The following is a 20,408-nucleotide window of genomic DNA, read 5'->3' on the forward strand; positions in this document are numbered from 1 at the left end:
GCTCATATTAAAATGCAGGAATATAGCTGCTATAGGCCATGAGCCAGAAGCTCACCTCCAGAGATTGCATCTGATTTATTGATATCTTGCGGGTTAGGTGGTGAGCTGCGCTCGCCACAGGTTATATTCCCACTCTATGGGTGTCGTGGACATCCACAAGTGGGAATAGTCCCTGCTAATTGGCATGCCGACTGTCGGGACTGTAAGGGGGCGGGATTCCTGTGTCAGAATTGTGACCGGCGGTCAGGGAAACTGCCTCTTATTACATTTAAATTATTTATTTTAGTTATTTATTTATAATTTATCTTTGGATGAAGAACAGAGACCATAAAACATATTTGTTCTTATTTATTTGATGGAAGCTGCTGTACGTTTGTTTGAAATAAAATAACATTTTGACCTTTTATATACCATGCAGAATCTTGAAGTCTCTAGGTTAGGTAAGTCATGAAAATGATGGTTTGCCACAACTATGTTAGTCGTACCTATTTTGCACCATCCCCATCTCACCTTATATTTATTTGTTTAGAATGAAGTAACACTCATACTAGATCTGTCAGTCCTGCAGTGCTGGAAAGAAACTGCAGATGTCTCAGCTCTTGCAATTAGAGATGAGTGGGTTCGGTTCCTCGGGATCCGAACCCCCCCGAACTTCACCCATTTTACACGGTTCCGAGGCAGCCTCGGATCTTCCCGCCTTCCTCGGTTAACCAGAACGCGCCCGAACGTCATCATCCCGCTGTCGGATTCTCGCGTGATTCGTATTCTATATAAGGAGCCGCACGTCGCCGCCATTTTCCCTCGTGCATTGGAGATTGAACGGAGAGGACGTGGCAGCGTTCTCTCCCTGAAAAGCTCCGTAATCTGTGCTCAGTGTGCTGCAAATATCTGTGCTCAGTGTGCTACAAATATCTGTGCACAGTGTGCTGAAAATATCTACGTTCTCTGCCAAAAAACGCTCCATATCTGTGCTCAGTGTGCTGCAAATATCTGATCAGTGTGCTTCATTGTGGGGACTGGGGACCACCAGTATAAGTATATACATGATGTGGCCATTCACTGGTACCTGGTGGCAGAACGTATTCTGGATTCCCTCACAATGTAACTTTATATCTGTCACCTATATACATGATGTGGTCATTCACTGGTACCTGGTGACAGAACGTATACTGGATTCCCCCACAATGTAACTTTATATCTGTCACCTATATACATGATGTGGTCATTCACTGGTACCTGGTGACAGAACGTATACTGGATTCCCCCACAATGTAACTTTATATCTGTCACCTATATACATGATGTGGTTATTCACTGGTACCTGGTGACAGAACGTATACTGGATTTCCCCACAATGTAACTTTATATCTGTCACCTATATACATGATGTGGTCATTCACTGGTACCTGGTGACAGAACGTATACTGGATTCCCCCACAATGTAACTTTATATCTGTCACCTATATACATGATGTGGTCATTCACTGGTACCTGGTGACAGAACATATACTGGATTCCCCCACAATGTAGCTTTATATCTGTCATCATTTATATACATGATGTGGTCATTCACTGGTACCTGGTGACAGAACGTTTACTGGATTCCCCCACAATGTAACTTTATATCTGTCACCTATATACATGATGTGGTCATTCACTGGTACCTGGTGACAGAACGTATACTGGATTCCCCCACAATGTAACGTTATATCTGTCACCTATATACATGATGTGGTCATTCACTGGTACCTGGTGACAGAACGTATACGGGATTCCCTCACAATGTAACTTTATATCTGTCACCTACATATACATGATGTGGTCATTCACTGGTACCTGGTGACAGAACGTATACTGGATTCCCTCACAATGTAACTTTATATCTGTCACCTATATACATGATGTGGTCATTCACTGGTACCTGGTGACAGAACGTATACTGTATTCCCCCACAATGTAACTTTATATCTGTCACCTATATATACATGATGTGGTCATTCACTGGTACCTGGTGACAGAACGTATACTGGATTCCCCCACAATGTAACTTTATATCTGTTACCTATATACATGATGTGGTCATTCACTGGTACCTGGTGACAGAACGTATACTGGATTCCCTCACAATGTAACTTAATATCTGTCATCTATATAATAATTATAGTAGTACAGTAGGCCATTGCTGTATCTTGCAGCTCTGTGTCACTGCAAGTATCCATTCCATATCTCTGCGGCATTTTTGTGAGCAGTATATATAGTTTTACAGTGCAGCATTTTGGTGACTAACAGTATATAGTTGTACAGTAGGCCATTGCTGTATCTTGCAGCTCTGTGTCACTAATTGAAAAGGAGAGAAAATACAAAAAACCCTTGTTTGGGAGCACTCGTTTGTAATGATTTGTATGATATGAGTAAAGTAAATGATAAGTGTAATAAAACTTAACCTTTAATTGTTTCTTGAATAAAAAGGAATTAATGTGGAATAATTTTGAGACTCGTGTCTGATGTTTGCAAGGAACTTGTTTAACCTTTTTAACAAATGAGGTACAAGTAATTGAGAGAAGGTGAAAATATCAGAAGCAATATGTTTGATGGATATCCGTGTGTTCTGATGAAATAAATGTATCCAGAACAATCACTGTGCATGCCTAGAAATGAAGGTATTCAATGGAAGCGTGGTATGGTAGCAAGATTGAATTGGCTGAACAAAATTTTTTGAGAAGGAAAGAGAAGGGGGGCCCACTGCACCTGGTATTCTCAGGAGGTTTCCCATCCTGATACTGACCAGGCCATACCTGCTTAGCTTCCGAGATCGGACAAGATCGGGCGTATTCAGGGTAGTATGGCCGTGGGCCTATTGTGGGAAATATGTGGGAAAAGATGAAAAGGGAGAAAATCCACTCCTAATGTCCGTACTGTGCATATACCAACCATGTGTAGTCTGGGAGTGTTTTTCCAGAAGCAGGAGTAAAGAAATGGAAAGTGTTGGAGAATTAAAAAGGGCCCACCGCACCTGGTATTCTCAGGAGGTTCTCCTTCCTAATACTGACCAGGCCATGCCTGCTTAGCTTCCGAGATTGGACAAGATCGGGCGTATTCAGGGTAGTATGGCCGTGGGCCAGTGTGGAGAAAATAAGAATGCCGCACAGATAGAACATAATTATGCAGATTGTTATTTGCAGATAGAGCATTGTTTTAAAACACTGTTCAAAACAGAGAGTGTAGTGATAGAATTAATATCTGATGTCACTACTATTATATTTGTGGACAAAAAACCAGTATGCAGTTGGTATTAAGCAACAAACTTAAATGTTATTAAGCACTGGTGATTCCTACTGCACATTTTAACCATGGCGATCTAGTGTCAATTGAACTCGTGTGCAGTTGGTATTGGGCAACGAACCTAAATGTCAGCAGTGATTCCTACTGTACATTCAAACCCTGGTGGTCTAGTGTAAGTTACCGCAGCCGCAAGGTATGCGGCGAGTGTTGTCCAGGTCCCCTCTGTTCGCGGTCCCGCTACAGTGATGAACGCGGCCGCCCGCTTCCGGAATGGGCGTGGCCGCGATGACGTCACTACGGACGTTCTCACCTCGACGTACGTTTCACCTGATTTGGGCTTGGTCACGAGAGACCATCAGTGGCCTTGGTTGAGTGTGAAGTACAGAAAGCAATTTACTCTCCCTTTCCATTCTTATTTTCTCCACACTGGCCCACGGCCATACTACCCTGAATACGCCCGATCTTGTCCAATCTCGGAAGCTAAGCAGGCATGGCCTGGTCAGTATTAGGAAGGAGAACCTCCTGAGAATACCAGGTGCGGTGGGCCCTTTTTAATTCTCCAACACTTTCCATTTCTTTACTCCTGCTTCTGGAAAAACACTCCCAGACTACACATGGTTGGTATATGCACAGTACGGACATTATTTCTCCCTTTTCATCTTTTCCCACATATTTCCCACAATAGGCCCACGGCCATACTACCCTGAATACGCCCGATCTTGTCCGATCTCGGAAGCTAAGCAGGTATGGCCTGGTCAGTATCAGGATGGGAAACCTCCTGAGAATACCAGGTGCAGTGGGCCCCCCTTCTCTTTCCTTCTCAAAAAATTTTGTTCAGCCAATTCAATCTTGCTACCATACCACGCTTCCATTGAATACCTTCATTTCTAGGCATGCACAGTGATTGTTCTGGATACATTTATTTCATCAGAACACACGGATATCCATCAAACATATTGCTTCTGATATTTTCACCTTCTCTCAATAACTTGTACCTCATTTGTTAAAAAGGTTAAACAAGTTCCTTGCAAACATCAGACACGAGTCTCAAAATTATTCCACATTAATTCCTTTTTATTCAAGAAACAATTAAAGGTTAAGTTTTATTACACTTATCATTTACTTTACTCATATCATACAAATCATTACAAACGAGTGCTCCCAAACAAGGGTTTTTTGTCTTTTCTCTCCTTTTCAATTGTAGCCAAGCCTACAAAATTCCTGGGAGCACCGCCAATCATTAGCAGTTTTAAAATTTCTTGCTAACTGCATATACATTGGTTTCTTTATGTTATTTCTATATTCAGTTTAGATTGTTAAGACTAGTGCGGCTCCATATTGAATTTATTTGCATACAGCTCTGTGTCACTGCAAGTATCCATTCCATATCTGTGCGGCATTTTTGTGAGCGGTATATATAGTATTACAGTGCAGCATTTTGGTGACTAACAGTATATAGTTGAACAGTAGGCCATTGCTGTATCTTACAGCTCTGTGTCACTGCAAGTATCCATTTCATATCTGTGCGGCATTTTTGTGAGCAGTATATATAGTATTACAGTGCAGCATTTTGGTGACCCAACAGTATATAGTTGTGTACAGTAGGCCATTGCTGTATCTTGCAGCTCTGTGTCACTGCAAGTATCCATCCATTCCATTTTCTTCCAGTGATTTGAACCAATAATACCATTGATTAGAATGAAAAATTCCAGTGATTTTGTCATTTTCTTCCAGTGATTTGGACCAATAATACCATTGATTAGAACGAATAATTCCAGTGATTTTGTCATTTTCTTCCAGTGGTTTGGACCAATAATACCATTGATTAGAACAAATAATTCCAGTGATTTTGTCATTTTCTTCCAGTGATTTGGACCAATAATACCATTGATTAGAACGAATAATTCCAGTGATTTTGTCATTTTCTTCCAGTGATTTGGACCAATAATATCATTGATTAGAACAAATAATTCCAGTGATTTTGTCATTTTCTTCCAGTGATTTGGACCAATAATACCATTGATTAGAACGAATAATTCCAGTGATTTTGTCATTTTCTTCCAGTGATTTGGACCAATAATACCATTGATTAGAACGAATAATTCCAGTGATTTTGTCATTTTCTTCCAGTGATTTGGACCAATAATACCATTGATTAGAACGAATAATTCCAGTGATTTTGTCATTTTCTTCCAGTGATTTGGACCAATAATACCATTGATTAGAACAAATAATTTCAGTGATTTTGTCATTTTCTTCCAGTGATTTGGACCAATAATAAAATTGATTAGAATGAATAATTCCAGTGATTTTGTCATTTTCTTCCAGTGATTTGGACCAATAATACCATTGATTAGAACGAATAATTACAGTGATTTTGTCATTTTCTTCCAGTGATTTGGACCAATAATACCATTGATTAGAACAAACAATTCCAGTGATATTGTCATTTTCTTCCAGTGATTTGGACCAATAATACCATTGATTAGAACAAATAATTCCAGTGATTTTGTCATTTTCTTCCAGTGATTTGGACCAATAATACCATTGATTAGAACGAATAATTCCAGTGATTTTGTCATTTTCTTCCAGTGATTTGGACCAATAATACCATTGATTAGAACGAATAATTCCAGTGATTTTGTCATTTTCTTCCAGTGATTTGGACCAATAATACCATTGATTAGAACGAATAATTCCAGTAATTTTGTCATTTTCTTCAAGTGATTTGGACCAATAATACCATTGATTAGAACGAATAATTCCTGTGATATTGAGGTGTTTGTGTCGCTTAGCTTAGCCGTCCAGTGACCACAGTGCACCTCTTTTTCTCTTTTCTTTGCATCATGTGCTGTTTGGGGCCAATTTTTTTAGGTGCCATCCTGTCTGACACTGCAGTGCCACTCCTAGATGGGCCAGGTGTTTGTGCCGCCCTCTTGGGTCACTTTGCTTAGTCATCCAGCGACCTCGGTGCAAATTTTAGGACAAAAAATAGTATTGTGAGGTGTGAGGTGTTCAGAATAGACTGGAAATTAGTGGAAATTGTGGTTATTGAAGTTAATAATACCATAGGATCAAAATTACCCCCAAATTCTATGATTTAAGCTGTTTTTGAGGGGTGTTTGAAAAAAAACACCCAAATCCAAAACACACCCGAATCCGACAAAACATTTTCAGGGAGGTTTTGCCAAAATGCGTCCGAATCCAAAACACAGCCGCGGAACCGAATCCAAAACCAAAACACAAAACCCGAAAAATGTCCGGTGCACATCTCTACTTGCAATTCAATTCTCTGTGATATGCTGATGAGATATTTAGCAGTGGATATAACCACTTATACCCCTTTCAGACATACAACCCGGGAATTTCCCTGCTCAGACCTGAGATTTTCTTTTCAGCAAAAACCCAGGTTTTTGTTTGAGACCCCCTTTCACACTACTCTACAGACCCGGGAAATTCCCAGGTTGGCCCCTTTCAGACATATGCTATTTTTTTCAGTGTTAAAGGCAGTGCCATCAGTTTAAGGGGGCGGTTTGCAGGCACACAATAATGGGGTCATGCAAAGGGGGGATGAGACATAATAAACAGAATGACAGTCTCTTCACTTGCACCCCCTGGCACTGGCACACTTCTCTGCACAGCTTTGTGTTCTTCTCATGTGTGGCGTCTGTCCCTCTCTCCGTCTGATGATGTCATCAGCAAGCATCAGGTGGCCCTTCCTGGCCAATTAAAACAATTTACATGTGTTCATAGAGCAAATTCCCTGGTCACGTCATTCAGACTTAACCAGGGAAGCCAACCCGAGAAGAAAGACCCGGTAAAAAACCCAGGTCAGTTGCAGGGTTGGCAATACCTTTCAGACATACCAAAATCCCAGGTTGATGCGCATTCATGTGCAAAATCTCGGGATTTTGGAGGATGTCTGAAAGGGGTATTATGCACCTGTATGTCATGAAAGGAAAAACAGGCAAAGATACATTGTCACGGAGTGCCTTAGTGACCATTGCAGGGCATATCACAAGACATTGAATAGACACTTTTAATGACCAACGATGCAGTTTGTACTGTAGATCAGATATATCACTAGTCAGGCACAGATATTGACATGTTCTTGGTTCAGAGGGAAAAAACAAACACATGAGAAGAAAACCTCCCAAACCCTATGCTTTAATCTTCCCAAGCCTCTTCCTACCACAGACTGCAACAGATACCTGGTACTCCATTAACTAGTTAAAAGGCTTCTATGCCTTTCTGTCCATGTATCTTCTAATCACAACTCTACAAAATCTCATACCCTATGTGAGGATACCGGGTGACCTGGGTATCCTGGGGTTCAGAGATCACACAGTGGAGCGGGTTACAATGAAAACAAGGCAAGCTTTATTCAGAGAGACCCAGAAATCCAGTGAACAGCAAGCAGGAATATACTGTACTAACAAAGTCCACTCAGAGTTCAGCAAAGTCCTTACCAGCTGCTTTATATCTCTTCCAGTCCTGGGCGGCAATGACAGCTGTAGCAGGGCACACAAAGTGCCTGATCACCGATGACACTGAGAGGGGACAACACCCCAACCTCCAGTGGATCTAGCTGTGCACTCTTACCTCCCCACAACACAGGCTATTTCTCCCAGAAACTCCCTGAATCCCACAGTTCCCCCTTGCTGGTTCTTTCTATCTCCTCCTTTCTGATTGGTGGATCATGTTGTCAGTCTTTCCAGAGGGGAAGGAGGAGGGCTTTTTTAAAAGGAACACTCCCTTGCTGTCTTCTTCTGGCAGACTTCCTGTGTGTGACTTCTGCAGACTGAGGGCATCAATTTAAGAACACGGAACTTGGGCCATATGGTCAACTCTTTCCTTTTTAACATGAAGGCAAGTCCCAGTCATCCTTTTCACTTGCCTCCTGTTAAATAAAAATAACTGAATGTCCTATACCAGAAGGCGACTTTTAAAGCTTTACTTGGTCAGCAAAAAGTCACAGCAGTTACAGCAGCCCTTGACGCATCAAGGATATAGACCTCACATAGGTCTCATCACAAAGTTGCGTAACATAACAGAATTCAGGCTCAATATTTATATTAGACTAGAGTTCTGTAAAATCACGTGAGGCACAATTTCGTTTACACTCCTTACACCCTACATTTATTTGTCAAATTGGGTTGCTAAGGGAGAGAATACAATAAAACATGTATTTGAGTCTTCATCTAAATGATCTTTTCTTCCCTATGTTAATGATTTGACCTCACAAACCAATCCTTTATAGATACTGATCCTCCAAGTGATACACTGCTTGCACTCATTGCTTAACTCTGCAACAAGACCCTATGCATGAGGGGGCATTATCATGCTGAAACATGAAAGGTCCATCTCTTAAAAACTGCTGCAAAGTTGAAAGCACACAATTTTCTATTATGTCATTGTACGCTGTAGCATTAAGAATGTCAGCTGCCTAGAATTAAGGGACTTGGTCAAAACCATGAAAAATAGTTGACAGTCAATTTGTTAATAATATTCATAATGTCAACATCATAGTGTTGAAATTGTAAATATCCCTATCCTACAAGCATGGCGTCATAATTGACCCTCAGCTTAACCACACACATACTGTTCCTCTCATAGCCTTGACACCTCTTTCTTCGATGTAATAGCCACAATTTACCCTGTTCTCATTGTGGGCCTAACCAAGGCACTGGTCCATTCACTCATAGCTCCCACCTAGACTACTGCAATCTTCTCCTTGCATTACTCTCGCCCATCTCCTCCAACCTACAATCTTCAAGTTCTCCCAACCTTCTCGATCTGCCTATAGCACCCCTCCTATCTCACTCCTGGTTGCTCTCCCTGCATTGTCCACCTGCAGTACAAGATTAGCATGGTCAACATGGGCCTATTGTGTGCTGCCGCAGGAGATGTGACCACACATTTCCATGTTTTTGTAACATCTTCAACCATGCAACCATAATAAATGCCAAACCACACCAGACTATTCATTGCGGAACTTTGCAGCAGGAGCCATTTGGTGTTATGATGGAGTAATCACACCAGAAATGAGCTGTAAACAAAGACTATGATTTGGATCCTGCAGCACCATAGATGCTTCATTTGTATTCACGTATTTGTGTGTTGCCTATCCAGCGCTGTAGAAGATGTAGTGTCATTTATAAGTGATGATCATGCAGCATTCAGAATGCAAAAAAACATTCGGAACCAGGTCCAATTTTTAATTTGCAAAAAAACACGGCTGTTCCGAAACTGATCTAGAAGCAGCATAAGTGCATATGTAGTCAGTGGAACCAATATGTTCCTGATCAATAACCATTTACATACTTTTACTAGAGTAAAACTATAACCATGATTAAAATGATACACTTTTTGACAACAGTTAGTTATATTTAATTAATGAAATGTATTATTATTATTATTATTATTATTATTAATATTATTATTATTATTATTATTACTACTACAGCTAAATGGTGTGTATATGTTGTGTAGCGTGATACCAATTATATTTGAAACAAGACGACAATGCTTTTCATTAAAGTTTGCCCTTCTGTTGTAAATAACTAAACAAAACTAACAACAATAATTATTATGTACTAACAATAATAATAACCAATGGCAAAACTTCCTAGTTAAATACTTTTTTTCTGTTTAGTTTCCAAAACTAGATTCATTTGGAATTGTGCGATGCTAGTTATAAAAGAAAAAGGAAATATTGAATTGACCTTATTTTTATACACAGGAACTCTTATTGCCTGGAAAAGACATATCCTTATATATCCCATTCTTTTTACAGTGATGAAGACTAAAGAATAAAATCATATACCAGGTGTTTCACTTGAGAGTGACAACTGTTTTAAAAACACCAGTGACCCCTTAAGCTCATATCCCAATATAGTTCATGTTTACGTGTCTCAGTACAAATAGGAAGAGAGGAGATACTGTAAACATTAGTCTGTGTATTTACTTAGGCTGAATTGTACTAACATGACGAGTTAAAGTTGGATCTTCTGTGAAACAAATGACATTTTGCTATAAATGTACTAGACATGAGGGAACTATTCTCTCAGGTATACAAGTTGAATCACTGATTCCTTTTTTGTTCAATGTTGGTTTTCTACATTAAAGACACCATATAGAATATAGGGGAAGATTTATTAAGCCTGGTGAAGCGATAAAGTGGAAGGTGATAAAGCACCAGCCAATCAACTTCTACCTTCCATGTTACAGGCTGGGTTTGAAAAATGACAGTTAGGAGCTGACTGGTGCGTTATCACCTTCCACTTTATCACTTCACCAGGCTTAATAAATCTGCCCCTCAGTTACCTGGCTATTAGTATTCTGCAAGTCAGTAACTGCCATTGTCAGATATTTAATAGTTATACATAATTGGCTACATTAGGGGGCATCATACTGGAATACAATGTTCAGTTAGTATATCTAGTTACCATATATACTCGAGTACAAGTCGACCCGAATATAAGCCGAGGCACCTAATTTTACCACAAAAACCTAGGAAAACTTATTGACTCGAGTATAAGCCTAGGGTGGGAAATGCAGCTCTAGCCGTACACAGCCCTCATACTGCCAGATATGCCCCCACAGTGCCAGATATGCCCTCATAGTGCCAGATATGCGCTCACACGGCCAGATATGCCCCCACAGTGCCAAATACGCCCTCATAGTGCCAGATATGCGCTCACACTGCCAGATATGCCCCCACGGTGCCAAATATGCCCTCATAGTGCCAGATATGCCCTCATACTGCCAGATATTCCCCCACAGTGCCAGATATGCCCTCATAGTGCCAGATATGCGCTCACACTGCCAGATATGCCCCCACAGTGCCAAATATGCCCTCATAGTGCCAGATATGCCCTCATACTGCCAGATATGCCCCCCACAGTGCCAGATATGCCCTCATGCTTCCAGCTATGCCCCACAGTGCCAGATGTGCCAGATATGCCCCACAGTGCCAGATATGCCCTCATGCTTACAGCTATGCCCCACAGTGCCAGATATGCCCCACAGTGCCAGCTTGTTACTTACCCTCCATCGCTCCCGTGCTGTCCCGTCGCTCCCGCGCTGTCTTTTGAAGGAGGGACACGGAGGGCACAGCGCGCTGCTCTCCTGTGTCCCTCCTGGGTCTCCGGCGGCAGTGGCGTGTGTGTGTTAAAGGAAGTGCCGGTTCGTGCACTTCCTTTAATACACACACGCCGCTGCCGCCGGAGACGCAGGAGAGACACAGGAGAGACGCGCGCTGTTCCCTCCGTGTCCCTCCTAAATACTCACTCGAGTATAAGCAGAAGTGGCTTTTTCAGCACAAAAAAAGGTGCTGAAAAAGTCGGCTTATACTCGAGTATATACGGTAATTGAAAAATATGAAACATCATAATATTTCTTTGCCTCATTTAACAACGAGACATAACTCACATAAAGTGGTCTATTTATGAAGCAGTGAAAAGAGTGGAGAAGTGAGCCAGTTGAGAAGTTGCCCATGGCAACAAATCAGCTGCTCAGTACAATTGTATAGTATGCAAATTATAAATGTTACTTCGAGGCTGATTGGTTGCCATGGGCGACTTCTCCACTGGTTCACTTCTCCACACTTTTCACTGTTTCATGAATAGACCCCATTATTCGCTAAAGGGGTTGTAGCCTCCTTTCAGTATTAAGCAATCAGCTATAAGCTTTGCTGAGCATGTCATACGCAAGCGCAAACTGACTGTCACACATGCGCATGACACAACAGCCTATCGCCGCCGAGGAGAGGGAAGTCGCTGGACCTCGCCGGAGAGGTAAAGAATATTAAATACCAATGACATATTCATTAGTCTCATGAAATATGTCATTGGTAATAAGGATCGTTATTAAATGTTTCCCATTTTGGAAGGTGTAATAGAGCTGTCAAAAAACCAACAATGAACACTTGTTTGCAACTTGTATTGTTTACTTTAAAAAGGAGCCGTCTATCCATCCATTATACAGATGGAGCCCTCTTCATCTTTGCCTTTAATATGATTAATTGAGCCAGGGCAGTCGTACTTAATCCCCAGCTGTAATGACTTAATCCCCTGCTGTATTTTTCTCTCTTATTGTATTGCAGCTGAGAACAATAGGTGAAAGGCTTATGCTAATAAACCATAGTGCACCTAGGTGCAGCAAAGAAGCCAAGATGCGCGAGGCTCCATCTGTATATATTTTGTCTTTTATTATACATTTTGGTGGTAAATAGGAATTACCCTCTCAGCTACAGTATTTTATTTTCACTTTAATCAATTAATAGACAATGCACATGCCATAAATAGTAAAGGTACATTAAATGAAACAGAAAGAGTGTCCACTGTTTTTGTTAAAGCTTATAATTTGTAAATAAATATGTGAAATGCGGCCCTCTTAAGGCAAAGGATGAGAGATTTGCCTTTATTAGTACGTCTACTTAAGGACAGTAAAACATGGAAGCCTCGGTTATGATCCTGACAATGCAAGGAGATGTTATTTATTTACTATTTGTACATATTGATGACAATGCAAAGTAAGTACTGTGCCAGATTAACTTGCGCGTTTCGCCATGTGCATGCCCAGAAAGGGAATTTACACAAATGCACTCTTGATAAGTCAAACACACATGGCACCCGGAAATCCATGCAACCTGAGATGCAGAATGTGGGTTGGAAAGGTTGTTTTTAATACCAGATAATTACATTAAGGGGGTATAAATTCAAGATCCTGGTTGCCGGAATATCGACACCCGTCAGAACACAGACACCAGAATTCTGACCAGGTCAGCATCCCGACGCCGGAATCCCGACAGCCTGAATCTCAAAGGTAGGTATAGCTTGGAGGGTTAGGGTTTGGTGGCAGGAAAGGGGGGTTAGGTTTAGGTGCCACCTGGGGAAGGGGTAGAGTTAGGCTGCTGGGGTTAGGCTGCAGGGAGGGAGGGTTAGGGCTAGGCATCACTGGGGGGATTAAGTTAGGCACTAAGTGGGGAGAGTTAGGGTTAGGCTACAGAAAGAGAGTGGTTAGGTTTAGGCACTAAGGGGAGAGGTTAGGTTGTATAGAATACTTACCTCACCCTTGTTGGGATCATGACCATCAGGATGCCAGTGTCAGAATTGTGACCTCCTGCATCCCGTCCACCGGTCACGCATACCACTCCCATTAAAGAGGCTCACAGAGACATACAGAAACATTTACGCCTGTTAGAACATGCACCGTTTGTTCCTGCCATGGTGTTGGTGCAAATACAATCTGATGATGACAACTTGTAAAACAATAGCTGTATCTACTGCTGATGTTAAGGTGTACACATCCATGTGTACTACTCTGCATATGGGGGGTAATTCCAAGTTGATCGCAGCAGGATTTTTGTTAGCAATTGGGCAAAACCATGTGCACTCCAGGGGAGGCAGATATAACATGTGCAGAGAGAGTTAGATTTGGGTGGGGTGTGTTCAATCTGCAATCTAATTTGCAGTGTAAAAATAAAGCAGCCAGTATTTACCCTGCACAGAAACAAAATAACTCACCCAAATCTAACTCTTTCTGCACATGTTATATCTGCCTCCCCTGCAGTGCACATGGTTTTGCCCAATTGCTAAAAAAAAAATCCTGCTGCGATCAACTTGGAATTACCCCCTTGAGCAAAAATACTCCATGTCCCTTTTTTTCTTTGACAGCAGAGTTTCCCAAAGTCCGCCATTACAGGTTTTAAGGATATCCATGCTTGCGCACAGGTGACTAAGGGGTCTATTTACTAAGCCTTGAATGGAGATAAAGTGGATGGAGATAAAGTACCAGCCAACCAGCTCCTAATTGTCATTTTTTAAACACTGCCTCTGACATGGCAGTTAGGAGCTGATTGGCTGGTACTTTATCTCCATCCATTTTATCTCCATCCAAGTCTTAGTCAATAGACCCCTCAATTAGTAACTCAGTCCCAGGGGCGTATCTAGGGTAGGGCGAGTGGGGCACGTGCCCTGGGCACCTTGGCAGGCCCAGGAGAGGGGGGCGCCGCCGGTGGCCACACTCGCCCCCGTCAACCCTAAATGTGAGGGGAGGAGAGCGCAGCGTCTCTCCCTCCCCTCACCGCCACTGCCAGCACTAGCAGCGCTGCCAGCAGCGCTGCTGTGTCCGGTCTCCGGCGTTAGCCAATAAGAGCTTGCGGACTGGCTCCTGATTGGCTGCCGGTCCGCAAGCTCTGATTGGCTAGCGAACCGGCGCCAGACAGACGCCGGAGACCTGGAGCGGTGAGGGGACGGAGAGGCGCTGCGCTGCGCTCTCCTCCCCTCACATTCACATATCAACATCAAGGCGGCCGGTGAGTGACCGGGAAGGGGGGTCGGCGGCGGCACAGTGGGGCATGTATCTGGCACCAAATGGGGCATGTAACTGGCACTGAGTGGGGCCTGGCACTGTCGGGCATGTAACTGGCACTGTGGGGCATGTATCTGGCACTGTGGGGCAATGTAACTGGCACAGTGCGGCATGTATCTGGCACTGTGGGGCAATGTAACTGGCACTGTGGGGCAATGTAACTGGCACTGTGGGGCATGTATCTGGCACTGAGTGGGGCATGTATCTGGCACTGTGGGGCAATGTATCTGGCACTGTGGGGCAATGTAACTGGCACTGTGGGGCAATGTAACTGGCACTGTGGGGCAATATTACTGGCACTGTGGGGCATGTATCTGGCACTGAGTGGGGCATGTATCTGGCACTGTGGGGCAATGTATCTGGCACTGTGGGGCAATGTATCTGGCACTGTGGGGCATGTATACGGCACTGTGGGGCATGTATCTGGCACTGTGGGGCATGTATCCGGCACTGTGGGGCAATGTAACTGGCACTGTGGGGCATGTATCCGGCACTGTGGGGCATTGTATGTGGCACTGTGAGGCAATGTAACTGGGCCATTTTCAGTGGCCACACCCCTTCTGGAGCATGGCCACACCCCTTCTGGTGTGTGGCCACGTCCATTTCTTTACCGCACGCGTCTTCGGCGTGCGCACATCCTTCTTTTTGTGCTTTTCTTTTTTTTTGGGGGGGGGGGGGCGCCATTTTCCACCTTGCCCTGGGCTCCGAAAACCCTAGCTACGCCTCTGCTCAGTCCATTTGATTTAATCAGCTGGACTCAAGCAAGGATATCCTCGAAAGCTGGACTGTAGCGTATTTATGCTCATTTTGCAATTACAGATTAGACAAGTATAAGAGATAAATTGCCTTGGCCACATCTCACATCAAAATAGTATTTGTTTTAGCATTATAACTTGCTTACATTTAAAAAAGAAAACCTAAATAAAAAATAAAAAATCCATTATATTTATGTGGTTGAAGCACATGCACCTCTGTAGCTGTTCTAAGCAAATATCTATAGGAATGTCATGTGGTCTGACAGTGTTGGATGATATCATACAAACACGTTTAAAATATCTAAGCACATTTTGACTAAAATGATATTGAACTGTTGAAGTAGCGTTCGGCGTGTCCTTTGGCTTGATGGGAGGTTGCAGCACTGAACCGCTGTGAGATTTATTGCATATAGTTGAATATTTTGATTTACATGAAACTGTCAAGGTTCAAAATCCACAAAATTTATAGTGTTTTCTACACCAAAGATGCTTTGTAGTAAATTAATATCTTTCATATGCTCCCGCAAAGTAGTTACTCGGAGTTAGGCTTCCATTCCACATCTTACGTCTCATTGTTTTATGTAATTTACATACAGTAGAGAATATATTGCTTTTGTTTGAGAATAATTATATACCTAAAATGAATTAGTATGAGCAATATGCATGTAATATGAGTAATATTCATGCTTTGGCACAGTTTACATCACTTAAAAATCCTTGTTTGTTTGTTTTTTTGTTCCCCCAAAACAATCAAAAGGGGTTTAATGGGCAAAAATGACCTATTTAATGTTTTACAGGCAAATTTGGTAAGTGGTTGCGATCATGTTCTCTTGAGTAGGAAACAGTTTCCAAGAAACATAAAAAGTAATATAACACAATGATTGGTTGGTGACAGAATAATGCTTGAAATTATGAATTCCTATAACAAAATGATGCAATGCCCCACTGGATTCTGGTTTTGCAAGTATGTCATTCTAATGATGGACTCAAAAGAGTACAGTTTTGTCTGCTGATTTGGTGAATGTGACTGACTGACCATCATCGTTTAATGACAACTTTGGCACTTGTGTATTGCTGACTGCACTGACTAAGGGCCTAATTCAGACCTGATTGCAGCAGCAAATTTGTTACCAAATGGGCAAAACCATGTGCATGCAGGGAAGGGGGGGGGGGGGGATTGTGGGCAGATATAACATGTGCAGAGAGAGTTAGATTTGGGTGTGGTGTGTTGAAACTGAAATCTAAATTGTAGTGTAAAAATAAAGCAGCCAGTATTTACCCTGCACAGAAACAATATAACCCACCCAAATCTAATTCTCTCTTCACATGAAATATCTGCCCCCGCAGCAGTGCACATGGTTTTGCCCATCTGCTAACAAATTTGCTGCTGCGATCAGGTCTTCATTAGGCCCTAAGGTCTGATCTATTCATTCAATATAACCACCAAATGCCTCACTTGTGCAGCCTGGCTCATCACTTAAGTGGCTAAGAGTTTATTTACGAAATTCTGATCATGGTTATGCCTGATATTTAAAAGGTCAATGTTTTACTAGCAAGATTTATCTTTTTAAAGAAGAGATGCAGATGCACAATTCAAACATAACTAATTAGAATTATATTAAGTTTTGCAATGAATTGAGGCTTTTTGCATAATCTTGGCCAGAGTTATGTGCTTACCCACCACGTCCAGGTAACCTCATCGAGTAAGTCCCTAACATTCTAAAGGTTCAAGTCTAAGGCATCCCCTGGGGGGAAGGGGAGGGAGACAGACAGAGAGAGAGAGAGAGAGAGAGAGAGAGAGAGAGAGAGAGATACTTCAAGAGAGAGAGAGAGAGAGAGAGAGAGAGATACTTCATGTTCCATTTAATTGCATTGTATAAAATACATATTATTAGCGTTAAGGAGCTTGATGTACAATCAGTTTTGGCCCAAGGCAACCTGATCCCACTTGCAAGTAGCATGTACATATGCTTATCCTTCCAACTGTTCCAAATGTAGACATGACAGTCCCAGTTTCTCGCCATCCTCATCAGGGTATACTGTATTTGCCTCATGGGTTACAAGTGAAAGGTTCTATACAATAGGATTTAAAATATTTATTTATGTAACAGAACCAAACAGTCCAGCAATAGAGGGTACATGGGACAGCACATGCTGTAATTCAGGGGGCAAATAGAACAAAGTGCAAGCAAAATGATATGCAAATGAACTACAAAAGGGCAAAATGAGCTAAGGGGTCTATTCATGAAGCAATGGAAAGTGTGGAGAAGTGAGCCAATGGAGAAGTTGTCCATAACAACCAATCAGCTGCTATGTATAATTTTATAGAAATGTTACCTCAACACTGATTGGTTGCCTTGGGCAACTTCTCCAATGGCTCACTTCTCCAAATTTTTCACTGCTTCATGAATAGACCCCTAAGTATAGGAAAGATGAATGAGAACATGAAACCATGACCCAAGGAACTTGAACAGGATATCCATTCTCCAAAAGACCAGGAATTTACCAGGACTTGGACAAGGGGAAACCAGGGTGAAGTGATGCGCATTCCAGGCAGATTGAATACAATGATTTAGCAGTGAGTGTAGGACTAGGGTAAATGATGCAGAATGGGTGACAGAATCCTTACTGCTCTGCCATATTAAGGGAGATTGGTTCTTACACAAGCCATGGCACATCAACTTGGTTTCAGATTGCACTCAACAATGCTGGAGGAGTTTCAGCTTAATATTGTCTATTGAAGAATCCACCATTTATGGTCAATGGTTTTTAACTATCATCGGAAAACCATTTTTTGGTTGAACTTTCAATGGTTCCCAGCCATCCATGTACAGGATAAAGGATTCAGTGGTCATGCAAAATATTAAAAGAAACAAATTTTGACCCATCAGGGCCTGACATCGATGGTAAAATCATCGACCATGCATAGCAAACCATAAATGGTTGCCAACCATCACTGATCAATGGCCAATCACACTTCACCTATCTGTAAAAAAGAATGGAAGTAAACTTTACTTTCTAACAGAGCTGCAACAGAATGGCAGATTAACAATGAAAATGTTTAATTTTGTGTTTTGTGATCCGTTAAGAATAAATTTGATTATTTCCACATTCTTAGTAAGAATGTCAGTGTCTTATTGGTTGCCCGAAAAGTTCTCTACTTCATCCCAAACTCACCAAAACAACCTTTTCTTGAACATGTGAGTGTACAAATAAGTACACATTACTCCTAGACACAATCACCACTAACAGTACAGGCAGTATTGCATGACATACACAAGAACTAGAATAACACAAGCATCTGCTCCTGAACCAGGATTTCTGAACCTGTTCCTCTACATAAGACCCTCAGGGAGGTATTTTGTTAATTGTAGTGTCAATAACAAAACAGTTTGTCATTTAGTTGACAGTATAGCTTGCCTTGTGTGTTCTGAACAGTGGAATAAATTATAATAATTTCCTTTTTAAACAACATTTTACAAGTAACAAAGGTCATGAGGTTATAGATAATTTCCAATACCTGTCCCCTGCAACCTGCCCTAAAGAATTCAATAGTCTATATAAACAAGAGCGGCAGCAGTAAAGTACATTGTTTAAAGGTAATTTGGACAAAAGTATTAATGTTTTGCATTTATAATTTACCTGTTTGCTGAGGGTGAGATGTTTGCTAATGAGGATCACCTCAATAGTGCAATAATATCTACACCTAACACATTGCCTGGTAATATAAACCTGAAAACTCTAAAATATTCTAGTAAATATTCCGATATAAAAAAAATTACATAACTTTTTAGAATTGAGGGTTGAAATTGTGAGCCTTATTTAGCATTGGTCGCAAATGCATTTGAGATTTTCTTTATTCTCAAATTGTGATTTTTGTACTACATGCATTACTTTTCACAATATGCAGGTTTTCTTTTGTCTCAAGTCTGGCTTGAGACTTGCTGTGACTAAGGGGGCTCAGACAGGGGCTGGGATGGTCTTTAACTTGCAGGAAGTGGGCGTCAATGGGAAAAGTCATTAAGACCGTAGTGTGGGTGTGTATTCGCAAACTTAGGCACACATAGCCACCAAAAAGTTTCAAATGCTGCAACCTGAAAGGGTCTGACTGACGTTTTCAGAGGTTTGCCGCAATCCCCATATGTATAAAGCAATCGGAGATATCCCCTGTGGACCAACAGCACTGTGGTTCCCATAGAATGCTATGGGGAAGCAATGTGCATCAAGCTCTGGAAAGTTAAAAATCTATAGGTGGTGTTGCCTATAGCATCCTATGAGCTTCTTACCACAGAGTTCCACCACTGTTTGCACATTTGCAGACCAACAGCCTTATTCATGCATACAGTGGCGGGATGTATCGTATATAATATACAATGCATCATACATCCAGCCATTTGTGTACGGTCAATGAAGCCACACCTCCAGTCGCAATCCAGTCTCATCTGAGGCACTACAAGTTTGGCAGGTGCAGCTGACTTTTAAACATAATTACCTACCCTCCTGGAAGTTATGAGAGACTCCTGATATTTCGGTTAGTCCACTGCATCCTCGGAGGAGAGGCCGGAACTCCTGTATCCCTCCCACAAGGAAGTGGATAGGATGTAGAGAAAACACTGGCAATTGTGGCTCTGTTTTGAGGGGGCAGGGCTAAATTACATTGAATTGTGTCACTTGGCCTCACCCCTGCCTCGCTGACCTGGGAATCACGGCATGTTGCCGCTACGGGAACGGGGCCTAATTATGTGTTATCCCACCTCCCAAAGTAGCACTTCTCCCAGAGAATAGTCCTGCAAAGTAGATAAATATGCATTGAATAGGTTGCAAAGATGCAACTTTTTAAAAAATAATTGTGAAATGCGATTACGTTTAAGGTTGAATAAGGCCCCATTTATGTATATTTAAATTATAAGACACACACCCCATTCTGTAAATAAAAACAATAATAGAATTGTATGCACTAGATGAAAGCAATAACTGTAATAAATATAAGTATAT

At 41.7% G+C, this 20,408-nt stretch overlaps 4 pseudogenes; 2 read left to right on the top strand and 2 right to left on the bottom strand.

The window, feature by feature from the left end:
* Window positions 1-2,736: 2,736 nt before the first annotated feature.
* LOC134935587 (5S ribosomal RNA) lies at window positions 2,737-2,854 on the bottom strand (annotated as a pseudogene).
* A 147-nt stretch (window positions 2,855-3,001) lies between these two features.
* On the bottom strand, window positions 3,002-3,119 carry LOC134948684 (5S ribosomal RNA; annotated as a pseudogene).
* A 592-nt stretch (window positions 3,120-3,711) lies between these two features.
* Window positions 3,712-3,829, top strand: LOC134948688 (5S ribosomal RNA; annotated as a pseudogene).
* A 138-nt stretch (window positions 3,830-3,967) lies between these two features.
* Window positions 3,968-4,085, top strand: LOC134935598 (5S ribosomal RNA; annotated as a pseudogene).
* The last annotated feature ends 16,323 nt before the right edge of the window (window positions 4,086-20,408 follow it).

Source organism: Pseudophryne corroboree, chromosome 1 (assembly GCF_028390025.1).
Source record: "Pseudophryne corroboree isolate aPseCor3 chromosome 1, aPseCor3.hap2, whole genome shotgun sequence".
Lineage (NCBI taxonomy): Eukaryota > Metazoa > Chordata > Amphibia > Anura > Myobatrachidae > Pseudophryne > Pseudophryne corroboree.